The following is a 22,257-nucleotide window of genomic DNA, read 5'->3' as shown; positions in this document are numbered from 1 at the left end:
TGAGGAGTCCTTAGTGTCTAGGTTTGGACCCAAATTCTTCCAATGGTTAGAAAAAATGTGGCTCCTGCTCTGTTGTACTAATTTTGAAATTCTTTTCCTGATTATTTTCTCCTAAAGACCATCCATCTCCAGTGGAGTTGCAGAAACACGCCCATGCCCAGTGAAAAGAGGGCTGTGCCTGTTTCTCATGCTTCTGCTGCCCTGGGAGGGAAAGGGCCCATGCTCAAAGGGATTTCTTGAATTGTTGGTGTGAATTAGTGCAGAGTCAAAGCTCTCTCCCTATCCCTGGTCTCTTGGGTTTAAGTATACCAGTCCCCTGGTCATCTGGGGATGAATCTCAAATGGCCCCATTTACTACTACTTTTTTTTTTTTCTGAGACAGAGTTTCGCTCGTTACCCAGCCTGGAGTGCAATGGTGTGATCTCGGCTCACTGCAACCTCCTCCTCCCAGGTTCAAGCAATTCTCCTGTCTCAGCCTCCCGAGTAGCTGGGATTACAGGTGCCCACCACCACGCCTGGCTAATTTTTGTATTTTTTGTAGAGACAGGGTTTTACCATGTTGGCCAGGCTGGTCCTGAACTACTGACCTCAGGTAATCCACTGGCCTCGGCCTCCCAAAGCGCTGGGCCACCGTGCCTGGCCTTATTTCATCTTCTAACCAACTGAGTTATTGAGGCCACAGCAGTTCTGGAGAAGTAAAAGTGATTAGCAGGTTCTCCAGAATATTAGTTGGATTGATATTTTTGCCTAAGACCTTGCAGTTGATGCAAGGAGAGTTTCCATAAGTTTCTACAACCTTAGAACCAAGAGGGATGTTCTTTGCCCTCTCTCAAATGACGAAGGAATCCATTCTCTAACACCTCTGAATACTTAGCTTCTCCTGGCTGGGGTCCCTTCCCCATGAGGCAGGTTTTTCTTGTTGAGAATGGCCCTGCTTACTAGAAACCCTTGTATCTGTGGAGCTGACATCAAGTCCCTGGGACTTTTTCTCCTTGCTGTTTCCAATTCTGTCCATTACGCCTGCACAGGATTTAGGGACTCCTTTTCCCACTTAAGAGCACTTCAGAGGTTGATCCTAAGCCTTCATTTTTCTAGGGCAGTCTGCTTGATTGTTCTTCAGTCTGGCTCACCAAACACAGCCCCCAGACTCTCTGCCATCTTGCCACCAGGATCTCAGTGACAGCATCATTCTGAAAGGACTTTGCTGAGTGAGTCAGGCTGGGTCCCTGGGAGCACTGGCTTCATTCATCCCTGAGTTGGTAAACTATGAAGGTGAAAAATCAGGTGGGTGGGGCTAGGTGGATGTTTGGTCAGGCTGCCAGAATGGGAACAGATGAGGCCCCTGGACTGGTGGATCACACCCCAGGGAGATCAGGGAGGGGAGGGATCCAGGAGACACCTGGGCACTAGGAGTACAGGGCAGGTAAACAGTCCAGTAGCTGGCTGAGAGGTGCCTTGCTCAGGGCTGGGTTGTATAAGAGACTGGCTGAGTGCCGGCTTTTATTAGGGGTGGCTTAGCGTTTTCTTGGCAGCTCCAACTTAGTAAGTCTGATCTGGGCTGAGAGGAGACTGACTCACTGGGGCCAGCGGGTCAGGCTGGGTGGGGCAGAAGTCAGAGGCAGCACCACCTCCTCTGGGTCTTCTGAGGACTGGCTGGGGTTAGAGATGGCTGGTGGCCAGTGGGCCAGGGGCTTTATCTTTCTGGTTTCTGCTGCAGGGCCAGGGCTGGGGTTCTGCAGCTGAGAATCCAACCAGAGCCTGGCAGGCGAATTCTGGCCTCCAGCAGAAAAGCTCTGAGGCACCTGCAGTGACGGTGAGATGAGGTGGGCGAGAGAGGCGACCACCTGACCTCTTTTGATGCTCCTCCCTAGCTTGTGTTTGGAAGAATTTTATAGATCACCACACTCTTCTTATGTGACTGTTTTTTTTTGTGTGTGTGTGTGGGAAATGGAGTCTCCACTGTTGCGTGGGCTAGAGTGCAGTGGCGCAGTCTCGGCTCACTGCAACCTCCATTTCCCGGGTTCAAGCAATTCTCCTGCCTCAGCCTCCTGAGTAGCTGGGACTATGGGCGCACGCTGCCATGCCTGGCTAATTTTTTGTATTTTAGTAGAGATGGTTGCCCAGGCTGGTCTCAAACTCCTGAGCTCAGGCAATCTGCCCACCTTGGCCTTCCAAAGTGCTAGGATTACAGATGTGAGCCACTGTACCTGGCCCTTATGTGACACTTCTGAAGTGGGGTGACCCTTCAGTGTTCCACATATTGAGCCCTCTCATCCCATGAATAAATGGCAATTTATTGCCTCTTGCATTCCATCAATTGCAATTATTCAGCCATCAAGTTCTCCTTCAGAGCTCTCAGTCTGGATCAGCCCATTATCTCCCTTTGAGCCAGGCCCTCCCCAATGCAGGTCACCTTGTAGCTGACTTCCCTCACTTTGGGCTCCCCAGTTTTTCTCCACCTTGCCACTGGTGATGGGTAAATTATCTTAAAACATGACTTGGTCGTGCCACTGCACAAAAACCTTCTGAGGTGCTCCATGTCTGAGTTCTTCGCTCCTGGAACTGGGCATGAAACTCTGAGCCAGGGTAGTCAATGCTCAGGGCACAGAGAAGCATGGTTTTCTGGAATGCTGATTGGGTTTGATATGAACTAATATAGAATAATAGTTGTATATTTAAGCAAACATGGCTTATAAAAGAGTCAAATTCAACTATATTATTAAAAGAAAATATAAAGGGAAGAAATGTAGAGTCTGCAGGTGGCTGCTTCAGGCTGTGCCCTCCTACTACCTAGGGGTAATATGTCAATTCTCCCCATCAGTTGAGGCTACTTAGGGGGAGAAGTTAAGAAGCTCTGAAGATAGCAACATTCTCGATCTCCCACAGTTCTACCCAGGGGTGCTCCACCTGTGCCCAAGACAATTTTCAGCTTCTCTGCAGCATGTGCCACTGTTCTGGGCAGGCGGCCTCCTCAGGTCTCACAGCTACCTCCAGTTCAGTTCTGCATGCATTAATATTGATCTGCTTTACTCACACACATCCTGCTCACACACCCAGCCCTACCATGGCCATGGCGCCTTCCTGGCCTCTTATGAGCATGGTGATTTCTGCTCTGGCTTGTGTGGCGGACTAATTCACAATGCAGTAGTCTCTCTCCCTTTCTTACACACACACACACATATATACCCCTACAAAAACACACACACCCTACAAGCACACATACTTATATACACATGAGCTGCCCCAAGGTGGCTCTGGGTAGTTAATTTTAGTGTTATTAGATAGTGCTGGCACAGTAGAGACAGAATACCCGGATTCAAATCTTGGCTCCCCCACTGTAATAGTCCATTCTCATACTGCTATAAAGAACTACCTGAGACTGGGTGATTTATTAAAAAAAAAAAAAAAAAAAGAAAGAAATTTAATTGACTCACACTTCCACATTGCTGGGGAGGCCTCAAGAAACTTACAGTCATGGCAGAAGGCGAAGGGGAAGCAAACTTGGACCTTCTCAAATGGCGGCAGGAGAGAGAGATTGTGTGGAGCAGAAACTTGCCAAACACTTATAAAACCATCAGATCTTGTGAGAACTCACTCACTGTCGCGAGAACAGCATGGGGGAAACCGCTCCCATGATCCAGTCATCTTGCCCTGGGTCCTGCCCTCAACATGTGGGGATTATTGGAATTACAATTTGAGATGATATTCAGGTGCGGACACAGAGTCAAACCACATCATTCTGGCCTGGCCCCTCCCAGATCTCATGTTCTGTATACATTTCAAAACACAATCATGCCTTATCAACAGTCCCCCAAAGTCTTAACTCATTCCAGCATTAACTTGAAAGTCAAAGTCCAAAGTTTCATCTGAAGCAAGGCAAGTCCCTTCCACCTATGAGCCTGTACAATCAAAAGCAAATGGCCGGGTGCGGTGGCCCACGCCTGTAATCCCAGCACTTTGGGAGGCCGAGTTGGGTGGATCACTTGACGTCAGAAGTTCGAGACCAGCCTGGTCAATGTGGTGAAACCCTGTCTCTGCTAAAAATACAAAAATTAGCAGGGTGTGGTGGCACACACCTGTAGTCCCAGCTACTGGGAGGCTGAGGCAGAAGAATCTCTTGAACTCGGAAGGTGGAGGTTGCAGTGACCCAAGATAGTGCCAATGCACTCCAGTCTGGGTGACAGAGCAAACTCTGTCTCCAGGAAAAAAAAAAAAAAAAAAAAGCAAGTTAGTTACTTCCAAGATACAATGGGGGTGCAGGAGGCATTGGATAGATGCTCCCATTTCAAATGGGAGAAATTGGACAAAACAAAGGGCTACAGGCCCCATGCAAGTCCAAAATCCAGTGGTGCAGTCATTAAATCTTAAATCTCAAAAATAATCTCCTTTGACTCCATGTCTCACATCCAGGTTATGCTGATGCAAGAGGTAGGCTCCCACAGACTCAGGCAGCTCTGCTTCTATGGTTTTGCAGGGTACAGCTCCCCTCCTGCTGCTTTCACAGGCTGGTATTGAGTGTGTGTGGCTTTTCCAGGTGCACGGTGCAAGCTGTCAGTGGATTTACCATTCTGGGGTCTGGAGGACGGTGGTCCTCTTCTCACAGCTCCACTAGGCAGTGCTCCAGTGGGGACTCTGTGTGGGGGCTCCAACCTCACATTTCCCTTCTGCACTGCCATAGCAGAGGTTCTCTATGAGGTCCCTACCCCTGCAGCAAACTTTTGCCTGGTCCTCCCGGAGTTTCATACATCCTCTGAAATCTAAGTGGAGGTTCCCAAACCTCAATTCTTGACTTTTGTGCAGCTGCAGGCTCAACACCACATGGAAGCCGCCAAGGGCTGGGGCTTACACCCTCTGAAGCAATGGCCTGAACTGTACACTGGCCCCTTTTAGCCATGGCTGGAATGCACAGGACAGCAGCGGGGCCCTGGGCCAGCCCATTTTTTTCCTCCTAGGTTGGGCCCAGGATGGTAGGGGCTGCTGCAAAGGTCTCTGACATGCCCTGGAGTAATTTTCCCCACTGTCTTGGCGATTAACATTTGGCTTCTGGTTACTTAGACAAATATCTGCAGCAGGCTTGAATTTCTCCCCAGAAAATGGGTTTTTCTTTCTCATCACATCGTCAGGCTGCAAATTTTCCAAACTTTTATGCTCTGCTTCTCTTTTAAACGTAAGTTCCAATTTCAAACCGTCTCTTTGTGAATGAATAGAATTGAATCCTTTTAAGAGCACCAAAGTCACCTCTTGAATGCTTTGCTGCTTAGAAATTTCTTCTGCCAGATACTCTAAATCATCTCTCTCAAGTTCAAAATTTCACAGATCTCTAGGGAAATGGCAAAATGCCACCAGTTTCTTTGCTAAAGCATAGCAAGAGTGACCTTTACTCTAGTTCCCAACAAGTTCCTCATCTCCATTTGAGACCACCTCTGCCCGGACTTCATTGTCCATATCACTATCAGCATTTTGGTCGAAATCATTCAACAAGTCTTTAGGAAGTTCCAAACTTTCCCACATCTTTCCATCTTCTGAGCTCTCCAAACTGTTCCAACCTCTGCCTGTTACCCAGTTCCCAACTTGCTTCCACATTTTCAAATATCTTTATAGCAGTGTCCCACTACCTTGGTACCAATTTACTGTATTAGTATGTTTTCACACTGCTATAAAAAACTGTCAAAGACAGCATAATTTATAAAGGAAAGAGGTTTAATTGACTCACAGTTCCACATGGCTGGGGAGGCCTCGGGAAACTTACAGTCATGGCAGAAGGAGAAGGGGAAGCAAACTTGGACCTTGTCACATAACGACAGGAGAGAGAGAGTGTGTGAGAAGGAGGAACTTGCCAAACACTATAAAACTATCGGATCTTGTGAAAACTCACTCACTGTCATGAGAACAGCATAGGGAAACTGCCCCCATGATCCAATCACCTCCCACTGGGTCCGCCTTTGACACATGGGGAATATGAGGATTAAAATGCCGAATGATATTTGGGTGGGGACATAAAGCCAAACCATACCACACACCTACTTAGCTGTGCATCCTTGGGGAAGCCCCACAACCTCTCTGTGTCTTGGTTTTCTCATCCCATCTGTGAGGTGAGGACAATAATAGTGCCTACCTCATAAGATTGTTTTAGAAGAAATAATGCATGCAAGTTGCTTAGTGCAGTGCCTAGCACATATTAAGTAGCTAATAAACGTTAGTGATTTTAATTGTTGATGCTTGTGCTGTGAGTGATATATTCATGTGGCTGAGCATCTTCAGGGCTAATGTCCAAGAAGCCCAATCAAAAGTGGATTCAGGCAGTAGAGAGATGGGTAAGGAGTTTAAATGCTATTCTGCATAGTCTGAGAAGTTAAACTTGCCATATTGGAATGTCATGGGCACATAATATTCTGACCAGCTGATTTGCTTGTCTTGCCAGCCCACAGAGTCTGAGCCATCTTTGCTCTTTCTCACTGAGCTCTGGGCAGTTTTCTCTGATGACCTTGGGCTGGAAGATCTCTGAGTAAACACCTGTAAATGGAGGCTGGGAGCAGCAGCAACTACTTGAGAGCTCTTCATCTTTCCTTTTCCAGGCCTCAGCTATCTGTCATTGCTGTTTATGTATATGTCTCATCCCTAGGAGACAGATGGGAACCCCTTATGGACAATTTCCTTGTTTTCTTGAAGTATAGCATCTTGCACACAATAGGTGCTCAATAAATATTTGATGAATGAGTGAAGTATCCACTGAAGATTGCAGACTATGAACTTTACAAATTCTGTACTGTTTGAAGTCACCATGCACATGGTATTTTATATGTTACAAAGCACTTTCCTTCCTCAAACTGCATTTATTTCCTCAATCAATCTCATGATAGGGTGTAAGCTATAGATGGTGCTGTTCTTCTTGTTTTGCAGGGTCAGAGATGTGAGGGTACCTGCCACATGGGCCACACAGTGAGTTGACACAGGAGCTAAGACTGTCTCAGACTCCTTTGCTCAACAGCATTCCCAACCTCCTTGTGTTGGGCCCTGGACTCTTCCCTAAGGTTCTCTCCCTCATCCAGTGACTGTGGGCATGTGAGTCCTTGATTCTTCTCCCTGGAGCTGGGCCTTATGTAGCTTAAGCTTTTTGTCTTTGGATTCAATGTGTACAAACACACATCTCCTTTCAGGTGCTGGGCCATAGTGTGAAGCTGGGTCTTCCAGTGTGCAAGCTGGGCTGGCAAGTAGACCTTCTCCTTCCTTTTGGTGAGGATGCACTTCTGCACTTGACCTCTGTAAGGGCTCAGTGTGGCATGTCCTTTAGGCCCTTGAGCTACCTTCTTCCTTTTCAGTAGAACCTTGATCCCCTTTTCCTGCACAGATGTTTATTTTCTAAGAACAACATGGGTTTGGAGTCAAGAGGAAGGGCTGTCCCTGGGAGGGGGTGGAAATCGGGACAGATCCCATAAGGTGCTGTCCCAAGAGCTTCTTATTCGGGTAAAGCTCAGAGTCAGATGACTATTAACAGTATTCCTGGTGGGGAAAAGGATAACTTGCAGTCAGAATGGGGGTGTTTGGAATGGGAGGAGGCTAGTGTTTGGTGAGGGTAGGGAAAATGCTTAATGGGCTGGTGTTGAATCTCAGGTCTTCTTAAGCACCAGCTGATGGGCCCACCATGGCTGAGTTCTCCTAGTGCAGCACCTGGGTGTGCCCATCCTCTGTGCCTTACGTGGTATTTCTCATCATGGCAAAATGTGTTTTAGGGTCATTGCAGGCAGTAAACCAACAGTCCTTTAAAACTGGCTTTCAGCACACATTTTCTGTACATTTATCCTGAGTTGGTGGAAAACTGACAAGGTAGTAGGTGATGATGCTGCCACCTCATTGGTGATCTATGGGTGTTGGGGAAGACCAGGGTTAGAGCAAAACAAACCTCTAGGTGAAAGAAGACCATCAATGGATGTGTGTGGCCACACTAGGCCAGTCTGGAACTCCATGCGGTGATGGAATTACAGAGCTTTGCAAAGTGTACCATTTCCAACATATGCCTCTTGTTGGTCTATTGACAAGAGCTGAAACCCACCATAAGACAGGGGTTCCTTTTAGTTCAGTTACAGCCTTGTTTCTAGATTGCCTTCCCCTTCCCTTTCAGCTGGATGTGAACACTCCTTCCTTGAAGCCGTGAGAGCTGAGATCCTCAACCTTGACAGCACACAGTCATCTTTATCTAGGGAGCTTTAAAAAAGGCTGATGACTGGGTCCCTTCCCCAGAGATTCTGACTTAATTGGTGTAACCCGGGCACTGGAATTTTTAAAAGCTCCCTAGGTGATGGTAATGTTCAGCCAGGATTGAGAACCGCTGACCTAGATCTTTGTGTCTATGCTCTTTCTGCATACATTTTGTGCCCTTGCTACCCTAGGTGAGTGGGGGTTCAGCATCAGCTTCACCTGGGAGCTTGTTAGAAATGCAGGCTCTCAGCCCCACACCCATAACAGAATCTGTACTTTGAATAACACCTTAAGTGATTCCTGTGCTCAGGTCTGCACACAGGATTCTCAGGGGTGTAATGGGGCAGTACTGGGGTGCAGACAGCTATAAGAAGGGAGAGGGGATGGTGGGGGAGGGGCTGGAAACTATCTTCATTTATTTTACAATTTTTGCTTAGTGGTCAAAGCATTCAGTAAGCAAGCAAAATCAGATTAGATTTAGCAACAGCAAAACCAACTCAACAAAAACTAGATTTATAACTTTAATTAAATGCCATTTGCATCCTGCATCTCCAGATGAAAGGAAGTGGCAAGCACCCCAGTCTTTTTCAGCTTGTGTCTTGGCCAGTGGAATTTAAATTGCTGCTTCCTATGCAACCTGCTCAGGGTCGTAGCAATGGCATGCAATCTAGTTATAGGTGGTATACAATTTCAGAAATCAAAGTGTATCAGCTTTGGAAATGGAATCTTACTCAGCTATTGAAATAGCTAAATGAAATGCTCACCTTTGCTTTGTAAACCCACACAAGAGGATAGAGAGGAGAGACAGACGGGTTATTGATTTGCCCAAGCCTGACGGGAACAGAAGCATGGGCCCTCTGGACTTAGGTTGAGGTGAACCAAACTTAGGAGGCTTTAATTGTGGCACCCTCATGGAGTCTTGCTATAAACTCCAATGAGGAATGCTGGCAGTGGGTGGTGGATGCCTCAGTGGAGAGCTCTAGTAAAAACCATAAGTAGTTGAATAATAACTCTGCATTACCAAAGAAGAAAAGACATAAAAAGCCCCACCTGGAGTGGAAAGGGACATTTTGTGGAGGTAGTGAGAAGAGAAACATAGTTGTGATTGGCACAAAGGAAGGCAAGAGTGAAAGAATTGGAAAATTTTAGATAGAAGCAAGAAAAAAAGAAGGAGAATAAGGAGAAAATGGGGTAAAGGAGGAGAGAAGAGAAAATGAAGCCACAGTGCAGGAGCAGTGGGTGTGATGGTGGGAAGGGATGTTCCAAGAAGGAAGCCAAACAAGCCTAAAGAGGAGATGGAGCAGGGAGACAGGGAGACAGATGGATGCTCCTGAGCCATTTTCCCTACTCTGAAGGCAACAGCCTGTGAGCTGCCAAAGACTCCCTGATGGGTCTTCTTCCCCTCCTCCCCTCCTTCCTCCACGAATCCTGTGTAGGATGAAGCAACAATCTTCCTTGAGAAGCAACATTGGGGCTCTTCTTTTCCATTTGCCCTGTGGCTCCTGGAAAACCAGCTGGACTTTGAAATAGACATCCTGTGGACCAGCTACCCAAGGAGGAAGTGCAGAGGGGACCTGGCATGAAGAAACAACTTTGCAAATTCTAGTTTTATTCCATGCCCCCCTCACGCCTAACCAAATGAGCTTTCATTATATTCCCAAAGAAGCTACTTCCCAAAGAAGCTACTTAGAGTTGCATTAGTTGAGCATTAAGGGATATGAGCATGCTGGAAGTGGCTGGAAGGCATTTGCCAAGATGCTTGTTGTCTGACTCCTCTGAAGCTTGACTGAGGTAATGGGACAGATAAGTTGGCTATATTTAAACAGCCAAAACTCTGAAAAGATGGAATTTGTCTGGACATCACTGGAAAGTAAATTGAGCTTGTTGTGAAATCTCTGAAGATATGTTTTCTAAAAGGAGGGTGAGTGTTGATGAGCAAAACCCACTGGGACGGTCACAGCGGGTGGAACAAAAAGAGCATGGACCCAGGAGCACAGCCAAATTGCAGCTCTTCTACTTACTCCAGAGCCATGTTGGGCACAGAATCCTCCTTATCCATGAGGCAGGGATGGTGAGAACTGCCTTGTGAGGCAACACACAGAGGGCCCAGTGTACTGCGTGTTAGATAGTAGGTGTCAACAAGTGTCAGTTTTCACCTCCTTCCTATCTGGGGTTGTTCACAAGTGCTAAAGACTCCAACCATCAGGGGTTTAATGAGAGTGGATCTGCTGAAGTAAATAGGAAAGTTAATCTTTCTAAAGCACCAATTTCTCTATAGCACATCCTGTACCAGATAGTGTTCATTCAAAAGTGTTTGGTGAGCACCTATTATGTACCAGTCACAGGGGATTCAACAGTGAACAAGAAAAAGCTCATCATGCTCTAACGGAAACCAGAAAGTAACTGTTAATGCCCAGGAATGGGGTCGTAGCTGTTCCCACTTGTTTCAAGGACTGAGAGGCACTCTTGGGTCACTTGCTCTGGGGAAAACTGCTGCCATGTTATGGCAACACACAAGCAGCCTTATGGAGTTCCTTACAGGGGAACTGAGAGCTCTTGTCATCAACTTGCCCGTCATGTAAGGGAGCAACTTTGAGAGTGGATCCTCCAGCCCCAGTCAAGCCTTCAGGTGACAGCAGCCCTGACTGACATCCTGACAGCAGTATCATTAGAGAGCCTCAGCCAGAAAAACCTGGTTATGCTCCTTCTGGATTCCTTAATTCCAGAGACATTAAGAAGATAATACATATTTATTGTTTTATGTTGCTAAGTTTGGGCTACTTGTCACACCTTGATAGATAACTAATACATTAGCCATTAATGGCTCTTTAAGAATCAGATTAGCTGGTCTCCTAGCAGGAACTCAAAAAAGGTATGCTTTGGCCAGGCGCGGTGGCTCAAGCCTGTAATCCCAGCACTTTGGGAGGCCGAGGCGGGCGGATCACGAGGTCAGGAGATCGAGACCATCCTGGTTAACACGGTGAAACCCCGTCTCTACTGAAAAAATACAAAAAACTAGCCGGGCGAGGTGGCGGGCGCCTGTAGTCCCAGCTACTCGGGAGGCTGAGGCAGGAGAATGGCGTAAACCCGGGAGGCGGAGTTTGCAGTGAGCTGAGATCTGGCCACTGCACTCCAGCCTGGGTGACAGAGTGAGACTCCTTCTCAAAAAAAAAAAAAAAAAAAAAAAAAAAGGTATGCTTTTTATGGAGGAAAAGGTTCTTGGTGAAAGGAAGTAACTAATATTTGCTGAGTACCTACTATGTCGTAAGTACTGGTACCTGTTATTTAATCCTCCTAGCAACCATGTAGAATAGTGTAGAGGGCACTTGCCTATAAATTTGGAGGTAGTCTGCTGACAAAATGGGATGACAGACCATGTTAGAAAGATGTACAAAAAAATTGCACAGTTGGTTTCACAATTTTGCAGGAAATTAGTTTCCCATTGGTTGAGTCTCATGGGGCATAAATGTCTCTTGGGGATAAAACCCTGACTGGGGATTGGTTTTGAAGACACAACCCACTAATTGAAGAATTGTACATACCAAGCCCTCTGGCTACCCAAGAAGTACTTAACCAACATTGCCTTCAGAGAGATTGAATGCAGAGACAACACTCAAATGCATGAAAAAAAAATCAGAAAGCAAAGTAAGAAAATATTAAAACAGTCGAAGTGCTCCATCATTTAATTATTTGTCCATCCTTAGCAAGAACCTCTCATTTGCCATGTCTGTAGTCTTGAGGATGGGAAATACATGATTCCTGCCCTCCAGGAACTGAGGGATGATCAGACACATAAAAACAACATAGGATGTATTATGTGGACAATTCCTGTGGTAGAACCTGAGTCTGGCTTGCTCAATCATCCTCACAGTGTACCTTACTATACCCAAGAGGCTAGATAACTAAAAATTAGATTTCTTAGTATTCCTTGCAGCCAGTTTTTTTTTTTTTTAATTTGTCAGTTTTAGGCATTTAGGTAAAATTTAGAAGGTGAGAGTGAAACAAAAGATTTTTTCCTGCTCTTTTTGGATATTTTCTGTTGAAAGTAAGTAAGATCATGGGCATATGATGTTATCTTGCCATTCAGTGCTCAGCCACCAGCTTTATGGGGTTTAAGAAGCAATAGCTACAGTAGCATCGTGATTGTGGCTGACTGATTCCTGGAATACAGTGGTAGGCTCTTGAATGCAATAGTTTCAGTGGTGGCCTTGGAGGTCGTGGCTCCTATGGTAGATCAGTTTTGCAAAGTTCCAGGAGTAATTTCCAACCTTTAGAGCTCCCTCCTGCAACTGTGCCCCAAATTTTGTAAGCCCTTATATCTCTCTATTAAATCTTTTTCTGCTTAAAATACCTGTAGTGATTTCTGTTTCCTATGCTGAACTGTGACTGATAGATGCCATAAGAAAGGAACCAGATAGTGTTATATGAGATTGGGGCAGGGGAGAGGAGGGGAGGGATGGAATAATTAGAAAGGAATTTTTGGAGGAGGTAACTTTTTAGCATAAAGGAGTAAGGATTTCAAACAGTCCAGGAGAGATGAGGGTTCCCTGGTGGGAGTGATTAAAAGGGGCTGTTTCTCCTTTCCTCAACTTGATACTTCCTCATCACCTTCCCCCCTCCAGCTGGATGGTTATGGTTTTTATTAAAGCCTGGACTTGAATAGTTACTTGGAGTTTCTGTTTGTTGTCAGTGGGAAATGTGTTATTTCAATATGGAACTCAATACCCAGAAAACAGATTTTCATGTAGTGGTCTCATGGATCCTGCAAAGATAAATGTATCTGGAAAAGGCGGTGCATTTCCTCTCCTGTAGCCTTCCTTCATCACCCTTCTAGAGATTGCAGGCTGCTGTTCCATGCTAGGCTCCTGATAACTTATCTTTCTGGGAGAGGATAAAATGGAGGGACCAGGTGTTCTCTGACATGGCAAATCAGGAGAAAAATCATTGCGTTGGGAGTGAGGAGACCTGGGATCTAAATTTAGCTCTGCTGCCTACCAGTTGTTTAACCTTGGTCAAGTTTAATTAATAACCAAATCTTTAATATTTTGTGATTCTGCCCACTTCTCTCCAGTTTCAAGGCTGCAACCTTAACTCAGACCTTTATTATTTCTCCTGTTATCTGTGCATCCTCCACAGTGCATTCTTCTTACAGCAACCAGAATAATCATCTTATCACTGAATCCCATCACCTCTCATTTAAGACTCTTTAATGCTTCCTGGTGCCCCTGGGAGGTCAAAACTCCTGGCAGAACTTAAGGTCTTATTTGTCTCAGTGGGCATCTTCACCCTCTTCTCCAGAGGGGGTTGTATTTTAAGGTGAACTAAAACCAGTGGTCCCCAAAGTGGGGAGTTTGCCCTGAGGGGTACATGAGACAGTCCATCAGGGCATGGGTAGAAAATATTAGAACTTTTATGTATATTTTTATTTGAAGGTTAAGAAGGAAATTAAGCTTTACTAGCCTGGTTAGGATTGTCTTTCAAGTTGTTACCTGTCACATGTGGTCCTTGTCTACTGTGCGTGAAGATCAGCATTGCAAAGTGAAGATGTTGGTGGTTGCTCGTGCAGGCTCTGAAGCCAGAGTCCCTAGATTAGTGCTTCCTATTGGTTATCAATATTGTATTATGATGATGATCACTGTGGGGAAGAGTGGAAGCCTCATTGTGCAGAAGGATGTACACAAAATTGATACTCAGATTAATCAGACTCTTGCAAAGAAGACTAATGGAAGCCCAAATAATTCATACAAAAGTGGTAGGGCTGTTACTTCCTTCGTTCTGATTATGAGCTCATCACCATCTATGTTGTAAAGTAAAGACAATGCTAATCTAATCAACCACTATGAGAACAGGCCCTCCAAAACCGTGAAGTCTACTTTAAACAAGGATTTACATTCATTGTCATTAAAGATGACCCTCACCTAAGTGTGTATTGTGCCTTGACATATTAACTGATGTACATGTAATTTATATTTAAACAAACATATTTGGGGTGACTGCCCAAAAATATTTTTCTAATGGAATCGCACAGTAAAGAAATTTCGAGACCACTGAAGTAGGCACATGCTTGGTTCTGACTATGCAGAGTTTCACTAGACTCCATCTGTATCCTCTGATGTAACATAAGAATGTGGACCCGTTGGTTACCGATGTTCCTGATGCATTTATAAAGCAGCGTTGTTTCTCTGCACTGTGTTTTCAATGGGTTTTAAAGGAGTAGACTGCATGATTTGGAGTATTTTAACTGCAAAATCATTTGATCTAGATATTGTCAGATATTTACTTAGAATTTTAAAATGGTAAATATTACGTACCATACAAAGTTATGTTGCTGATAGGATGGGCTATGGTAACATGCCTCCACATGATGGTGAATGGTTTCCTGACATTAGGATTAATTGGATCTCACACCAATTTCATCATTTAGAACCCAGTGAGAAATGACCTTTTTGCATCATATTCATTCTTGAAGTAATTTGTTTACCCCAGCCATCAAAACTCAGTCAATAAACCATGGGGATTGACAAAATGGCACTGTATAGGCAACAGAGAAATATTGGAAAAGTGAATTATAGGTGTGAGTGACTAGTAATAAATAATCAACTTATTCCTGGTGCAGAAGTGTCTATGACCAGGAGAAAATCTGACCGATGGAAAATTTGAATCTAACAAAAGTGAGCCACTTAGTTATGCATGAAGACATTTGAAAGTAAATATGTTCTGGTTCTCTAAGTAAGATTGTTCTTCAAATACATGGTTTTGTTAAAAGCATGTCTTCTGACTCTTAGACCCTCTCCAGTTACCTGGCATCTGAAATTATACCATTAGTGACTCACTCCTTTGGGGTAAGCATAGACCACTTCAGGTATCTTCTTTTGAAAAACAAGCACCCCTAGTAAGAGTTAGCACATCAAGTCAATGACTCTTTAGGGTGACTTAGTCTATTAGATGATTCCACCACTGGGAGAGCTCTGGCACAGTGTTAGGGTTCTGGGTATCCTGGGAGGGGCTGTATGAGAGAGGATGAGAGCTGAGGGTTGAAAAAGAGTAAAGGTAAAGGGAGGAGAGTGGAAAAGGCTAGTTATAATGGTTTCAGTTTTGACAAATAAATACCCTGATTGTAACCGTAGAGACTGTATCACTGAATTTATCATCACCCTCTGGTCTTGGGTAGAACTCACATCTTTCAGAATAATTCAATGTAATACACTATTCAAGAGACCCCAATAAATACAGCAAACTCTCAGTTTTCAGTGACTCTGTCATCTGCTTGTTGATTGTCAGTGGTTAATCTAGGACAAAGATCAGACCATTCTCTGGGAAATCACACCCATATTCTTATCAATTATGGACCAACAAGAGACAGGAAGAACAAATTTCTAGAAAGAATAGAAAAATGCTCTTCAAAGCACAAAACTGCTGTAATTGGGGATCACCTGTTGTACGCTTATCAGGATTCCATTTCTCACTGTTGTGAATGATTGAGCAGTGGCCATTCTGATTGAATCTTTGTGATGATTCATTTGTGATGTTCCCCTCCCTGCTTGTTCAGCAAGCTGACACATCTGCTCAATACCACCCCATCCCAACAACTGATTGACTCAGTAGATTCAGTGAAAAAAAAAAATCAAAGTTGTTTGACAAAATGTACTTTTTTGATAGAATCTATCAGTCAGTTGCTAACTAAATTGATGGGTTATTTTTATCTTGATTTTTTATTTTGTTTTGGAAATAACAAGTTAGCTAACTAAAAAGACCAGGTGTCTAATCGACTTGGCTGGTTGTGCTGACAGATATTTGAGATGACATCAATTGGCTAAACTGATGGGAATTTGAATGAGTTCAGTCAAAATGTTTGAATCCATCAGCGGGGAGTGTCAACCAATTTTTGCTTTGGAGAAAGCACACAAGTGTCTGCATTTTATCATGAGGAAGCAGAAGGCTTTTGGCCTTAAGATACAAAAAGAGGAGAATTCTTCGAAAGAGTCTGAGTGAAATTTTGTGTCTTCTGATCTCTTGCAAGGGCCTGAGTTTCTTAAGGAAAGACCAACTTCTCTGCCCCATCATGGTCATGTTTTAAGTCTCTGCAGAGGATAGAGCAGCTAAAGTGAGTATGGGGTGAAAGTGTTTTTCACATCACATCAAAGACCTCTATGTTACCTCTATCCTTGGGGTGAGGCCAGAGCTCATCCATGGAAAAGACACACAGGTGAAGTGGCTTTTCAATTTTCTATAATCCTTGCTCCTGCCTCCTTGCCCTGCTTCAAATTCCTTTTTAGATCTTCCTCTATCTTCACAGGGTATCCAATGCCCTCATACTCTCCCTCTCCAGGGCAGATATCCTCCAATCTCTGTAAGGAATGAGTGGCAAATCACCTTGCTCACTAATCCTCTTCAAGAGAGATGAAATTTTCATTAAGGACTGACATTAGTTGAACACCTATTATGTACTAGATACTGTGCTGGGCACTTCACACACACTGTCTCCTTTAACTTTCATATCTATTTACCATTATATGGCTCATCCATGGCCTTTTGATATTTTATGAAATAAGCTTCTTTGACTGAGGTTTAGAACTGAAGGTCTGGTGGAGTTTGCATATTTTTGGCTTAATCTGGGCAGTGAATGAGTACTCCTAGAGTGGGACTTGGATCCCAGAAAGGAGGAGACCCCTGGGCATCATGTATAGCCACACATGCCCTCACCAGACAGAATGGCCAATGTCAAAGGCTCTGACCATTCAGATCTTTCAGCCACTCCTGCTTAAGCAGATGCTTCCTGGATAAGACCAAAGAAAATGCTTGCAATCTTGTCCAAGGAAGTGTAAGTCACCATAGTCCAGCTGAAAAGACTTAAAGACTGAAGATCATCATGGTGTTGCTTCATCATGCTACAGACTTAGAGTCCCTTCAAGTCAATGCTTATTAATGGGCCAGTCTGATCACTTGCTTTCAGATAAAAGCATTGTCAGAATTTTTCTCAATGATGTTCATTTAGAAAACATTGGTTAGGCTCAGTTGGGGATTCCTTCTGGATCATGAATGGAGAGCACTATCCAGCTGGACTGAAAAGATAGAGGGGAAAGAAAAACCCCATTGGAATTAAGACAACAAAGTCAAAGTAGTTGTATACAGACCCAGAAAATATAGCCCTGAGTGGTGAATGGATCCAACCTTGTCCCTTTCTTACTATGTGGCCGCAGAACAATTCAATGGTAGAACATGCACACTCTCCTCTTGGACATTCAGTCAGTTGCCCAGAGGGGTGGGGAAAAGCCTGGGAAAGGAGGAGATGGCAGAGAGATCTGGGCTCTGGCTACGGCTCTACCACTAGACACTAAAGGCTTTGCTTTTTATTCAAGAATTTGAGGAAAATTCTGACAATTGTACCTTTATGACCCCATGGGTTTTCTCTGCAGCGCCTCCATGTGGTAGGTTAGGATAAAGCTCAGAAAAGTAAAGTGACTTGCCAAGGTCATGAAGCCAGTTGGTAGCCAGTTAGCATGAAGCTGCAGGTTGGGCCGTGCATTCTTTTTTGTTTTTCCACCATACCATGTGGTGCAGCACTGATCATCCTGAGGGGTGGCAGTCAGGTTTGGTGGAATAAGGGACAGCCTAAGGAAGTGGTAAAGAATGAGGTTCTGGAGGCAGATGACTGAGTTTAAGTCTTGCTCTCTCCTCCCATCCCACCCTACTTCATTGCATTATGACTCTGGGCAGAATACAGAGCATGAGTTCCTTCAAATGAGGATGGTCATAAAATTGACTCAGAGTTGGCTTCATGGACCTGCAACCAGCAGCAACCAGTACAATTTGCATATGGCCCTGTATAAAAAGGGCTCTACAGTCACCATCTTGAAATTCACAATAATTCAAATATTTTCCATTATTTAAAAGCTTGAATTTGCGTTTTGTAAGGGAAGTCCAGTGGGACAATGGAGCATGAGCCACTAGATCTTCTACTCACACTCAGTCCTACCTCTTGCTGCCTCCCTTGGTTCATGGTTCTTGAGTGCCTATTACCCACTTTTTGGAGCCCAAAGACCTGCCCAGCCTCTTCCTCCTTGCTCCCTACCCAGTGACTGCTGCTGCTGTCCGTGCAGAGGTATGCACAGGTGAGGGTCAGAGTTGAGTGCATGTACCCTACAGCATCTTAGCCCAATCCCGGTGCCAAGTGTATCCTGGCATCGAGATTACCATACCCCGAGGCTGCCTGTTCACTGTGTGTTGTTGGTGGAGGTGGAGGGCCTGCGAGAAGAAGAGATGTCTGACTCAATTTCTCCACTCCTGTTTGGGCACAGCAGGTCAGTCTGATGGCTGGTGTGTTTGCTGGGGGAACCTGGTGGCCAGTGGGCCATTTGGGAGTACACTGAGTTGCAGGATGGAACCCCTGGGTTCCCGTGATGGTCTTCACTCATCTAGCAAGATTTTTTGTATCCCAAGCAGTGTGACAATAAGTAGCAAATAAAAACCACCATGAGAGGGAGAGAGAGAGAAAAAGCACTCACAGAAGAAAGAAACAAGTTTTATATTTTAGTATCTTTAACTGCCTCTTATTTTCTCTGCTTTTTAACAAGTGCCCTACGTTTTCATTTTGCACCTATAAATCCTGTAGCTGGGTCTATATCTACCTCATGGGCTGTTGTGGGGATTAGATGAGCAAGTACCTGAGAAGGTCTCTGATATGGTTTGCCTGTGTCCCCACCCAAATATCATCTTGAATTCCCATGTGTTGTGGGAGGGAGCTGGTGACTCACGGGGGCAAGTCTTTCCCATGCTGTTCTTGTGGTAGTGAATAAGGCTCACGAGATCTGATGGTTTTACAAGGGTGAGTTTCCCTGCATGAGCTCTCTCTTTGCCTGCTGACATCCACGTAAGATGTGTCTTGCTCCTCCTTGTCTTCTGCCATGATTGTGAGGCTCCCCTAGCCACATGGAACTGTAAGTCCATTAAACCTCTTTCTTTTGTAAATTGCCCAGTCTCGGGTATATCTTTATCAGCAGTGTGAGAACAGACTCAGAACAGTGCCTGTTGCTCAGGTAGTGCTCAGTGTCCTCTTCACCTGTGTCCCTGCTGGAGATGCAGAATGGCTGGGTCATGCTCTCTGCACTCTGGAGAGGGAGGGACAGAGTCATGTTCCATGGGAGAATGTCCCTCCATTCAACAAGCTCATCACAAAACAGAATTGTCTGCTCATTCCCTAAGTTCTGACTGACTTATTTAAATTGGGCCAGGTAACAGAAAGGTAACTACTTTTGCAACAGTCAGAGCAGGTCGGGGCCAGGACTGTATCAGGCATCTTGCTGAACCTAACTGGAAGAAGAGCAAGGGGGGTTGTCATATGGCCACATCTGCTGTGATTCAACTCATTGCCAGCACGATAATGAATTCAAGAATGAGCTTCTGAAATGAACCCTTGATCAGGAGGGAAGCAGTAATTGTGCTGGTTATTAGCGATTACTCCTGGATGGGGGTTAGGGGTGTGAGCAATAGAATTAAATAAATTTCCTTTGAAAGTTCTGCTGCGCAAAGTAAGAGATATAAATGCTACATTATGTGTTTAAAATGCCTCCAGGGTTTGGTTTATAGACTTGTTTATATTTATATATTTATTTGAATGTTTATGGCTTTCCATCATTTTCACATTGGTATCTTCATACTCATTATGGTTTTATGGCCGCTTTTTGGAAACCAGTGGCTGCATATACCAGCACATGATTTGATGAGAGAGGAAGATCCAGAAAGGGAAAATGCGTTTAATATTATACTTGGGAGGAAGAGCCTTCCCTTGGGGTAAGAAAGTTACAAATCAAGCAAGAGGTCTGCATGCTTTAGTTAGAATATTGAGGAACTATTGCCCGAAGGCAGCTGAGAGAGGCTTCTTAGAAAGATAAGGAAAGAGGAACCTTGAGTGGTGGAGGGACTGATCAGAGGTCTCAGACGAATTGTTAGAAAGGCAGGACAAGAGCCCAGGTCCTTGATGCCCACCGCCAATGCAGACCCACCTCTTCTCCTTCCTAGACAGAAAGCCAACTTATCCACTGGGTACAGGAGGCACAATGCCTATAGCCCATGATATTTTTAGGGGCCCATAAAAATGCCTTAATTTTTTTTTTTTTGAGACGGATTCTCGCTCTGTCGCCCAGACTGGAGTGCAGTGGTGTGATCTTGGCTTACTACAGGCTCCACCTCCCAGGTTCACACCATTCTTCTGCCTCAGCCTCCTGAATAGCTGGGACTGCATGCGCCCGCCACCACGCTTGGCTAATTTTTTGTATTTTTAGTGGAGATGGGGTTTCACCGTGTTAACCAGGATGGTCTCCATCTCCTGGCCTTGTGATTCATCCACCTCGGCCTCCCAAAGTGTTAGGATTACAGGTGTGAGCCACTGCGCCTGGCCAAAATGCCTTAAGTTTTAAAATCAGGAGAAAAAAATGCATAGTATCTTGCTTGCATTTGTCTCAATACCAACACAGCCATAAAATACAATTTTGTTTATATTTTATGGAGGAAGGGACTTACAAAGGAAAGCACCTAGGACCAGTCTCCTGAGCAGACCCAAGCTACAGCGCTGCATCATTCCTCCTTCCCCTTCTGCACTGCTTTGAAGCCCTTGGGTCTTAAATGTCTTTTTGTCTCTACAGAGAGATCATTTCAAACAAGGAACTGGAGCTTCTGGGTAATCTATTCTGATCGGTAAAATTAGACAGATAACCTACATGGGCACAGACACACTAACAGTAGGGGCTGGCTGACTCCATTTTGACTAGAAGGCCCTTGAGGTATTGGGTCTTGGGTCTCTACAGTACAGTCCGTGTGAGCCATAACTGCTCTGTGAATGTGTGGGTTGCCCGTTTGTAGAGAGTCCCATTTAGTAAAATGCAAAATGTGTTGGGAACCTCTGATTGGGTGTGCATGACTGGCCTGCACCTCTCCACAACCCATTCTCCCATGAGGCTCCCCGGTCTCAGTACAAGGCACTGTTACTTGCCTGGTGGCTCAGGCCTCTTGTTCACATACGACACCTCAATGCAACAGCAATTCCTATTAGTGCCACCTCTAAATTATATCTGGAATGTCCTTTTCTCATCATCATTACTGTAAAGTGACTAAGTCTAAGGCACCACCATCCCTCTCCTGGTTTAGATGAATAGGCTCCAGATTAGTCTCTCTGCGTCCTCCTGTGCCTGCCCTCAGTCCATTATCCACATAGCAGCCTGAGCGTTCCTTTGAATATGTAGCAGTGTCCCTGTCCTGCTCAAAACCTCTGCAGGGACCTCCTAGCTCACTCAGACACAAGCCAAAGTCCTTCCATGGCCCACTGGTCTCCATGACCTGGCCTCTGGCCACTTCTCTGACATCATCTTTTACCTCCTGCCTTCATCCCCCAAACTTTCCAATCCTTTTAGCTACCATTTTCTCCAAAATACTCACCACTACCTGGCATTCTTGGGGAACTACCAGGTAGTCACTGGTTGAGGCCTTCACTAGAGCAGGGTCTGTAACAAATGCCATAATTAAATATTTACTGAATGGATGGGTAAAATACTGTCACTGTAAACTCCATTTCTTTTTTCTTTCTTTTTTTTTTTGAGATGGAGTTTCACTCTTATTGCCCAGGCTGGAGTACAGTGGCAGAATCTTGGCTCACTGCAACCTTTGCCTCCTGAGTTCAAGCGATTCTCTTGCCTCAGCTTCCCAAGTAGCTGGGACTACAGGTACACACCACCATGCCTGGCTAACTTTTGTATTTTTGGTAGAGACGGTGTTTACCGTGTTTTACCACGTTGGCCAGGCTGGTCTTAAACTCCTGACCTCAAGTAATCCACCCGCTTCAGCCTCCCAAAGTGCTGGCATGAGCCACCGTGCCCGGCTGCAACCAACCTTCTTTGGAGACTTGTCTGAGGTTTTGATGGGATTGGTTAATAGATGGCTCAAAGGCCATTTCTAGGGGATGAGACATCCTAGAGGAGGCAGAAAAAGGGTCCAACGGTAGAGGGGGTAGGTGGGGTCTGAGTGGTGAGGAGTGCAGAGCAGCTATGAAGGCAGTTTTTGTGTCATCTG

The 22,257-nt window shown here is 45.0% G+C and overlaps 1 protein-coding gene across 3 annotated transcripts in view; it reads right to left on the bottom strand.

Moving 5' to 3' along the window:
* The window catches only part of SLC14A2 (solute carrier family 14 member 2), a 70,869-nt gene extending 65,106 nt beyond the window's left edge, over positions 1-5,763 (bottom strand). The window contains exon 1 of one of the 3 annotated variants that reach the window (XM_017857856.1): positions 5,750-5,763. The gene's annotated coding sequence lies outside the window, so the exon portion shown is untranslated. Of the gene's footprint in view, positions 1-3,434; positions 3,575-5,749 lie in introns of those variants that run through there. The other 2 variants (XM_017857854.1, XM_017857855.1) reach the window with 2 other exon arrangements.
* Positions 5,764-22,257: the final 16,494 nt, after the last annotated feature.

The sequence above is a fragment of the Rhinopithecus bieti genome, unplaced genomic scaffold, assembly GCF_001698545.2.
Source record: "Rhinopithecus bieti isolate Rb0 unplaced genomic scaffold, ASM169854v2 scaffold_42084, whole genome shotgun sequence".
Lineage (NCBI taxonomy): Eukaryota > Metazoa > Chordata > Mammalia > Primates > Cercopithecidae > Rhinopithecus > Rhinopithecus bieti.
Note: the sequence above shows the minus strand (reverse complement) of the source record. Positions and strands in the feature narration are given on the sequence as shown.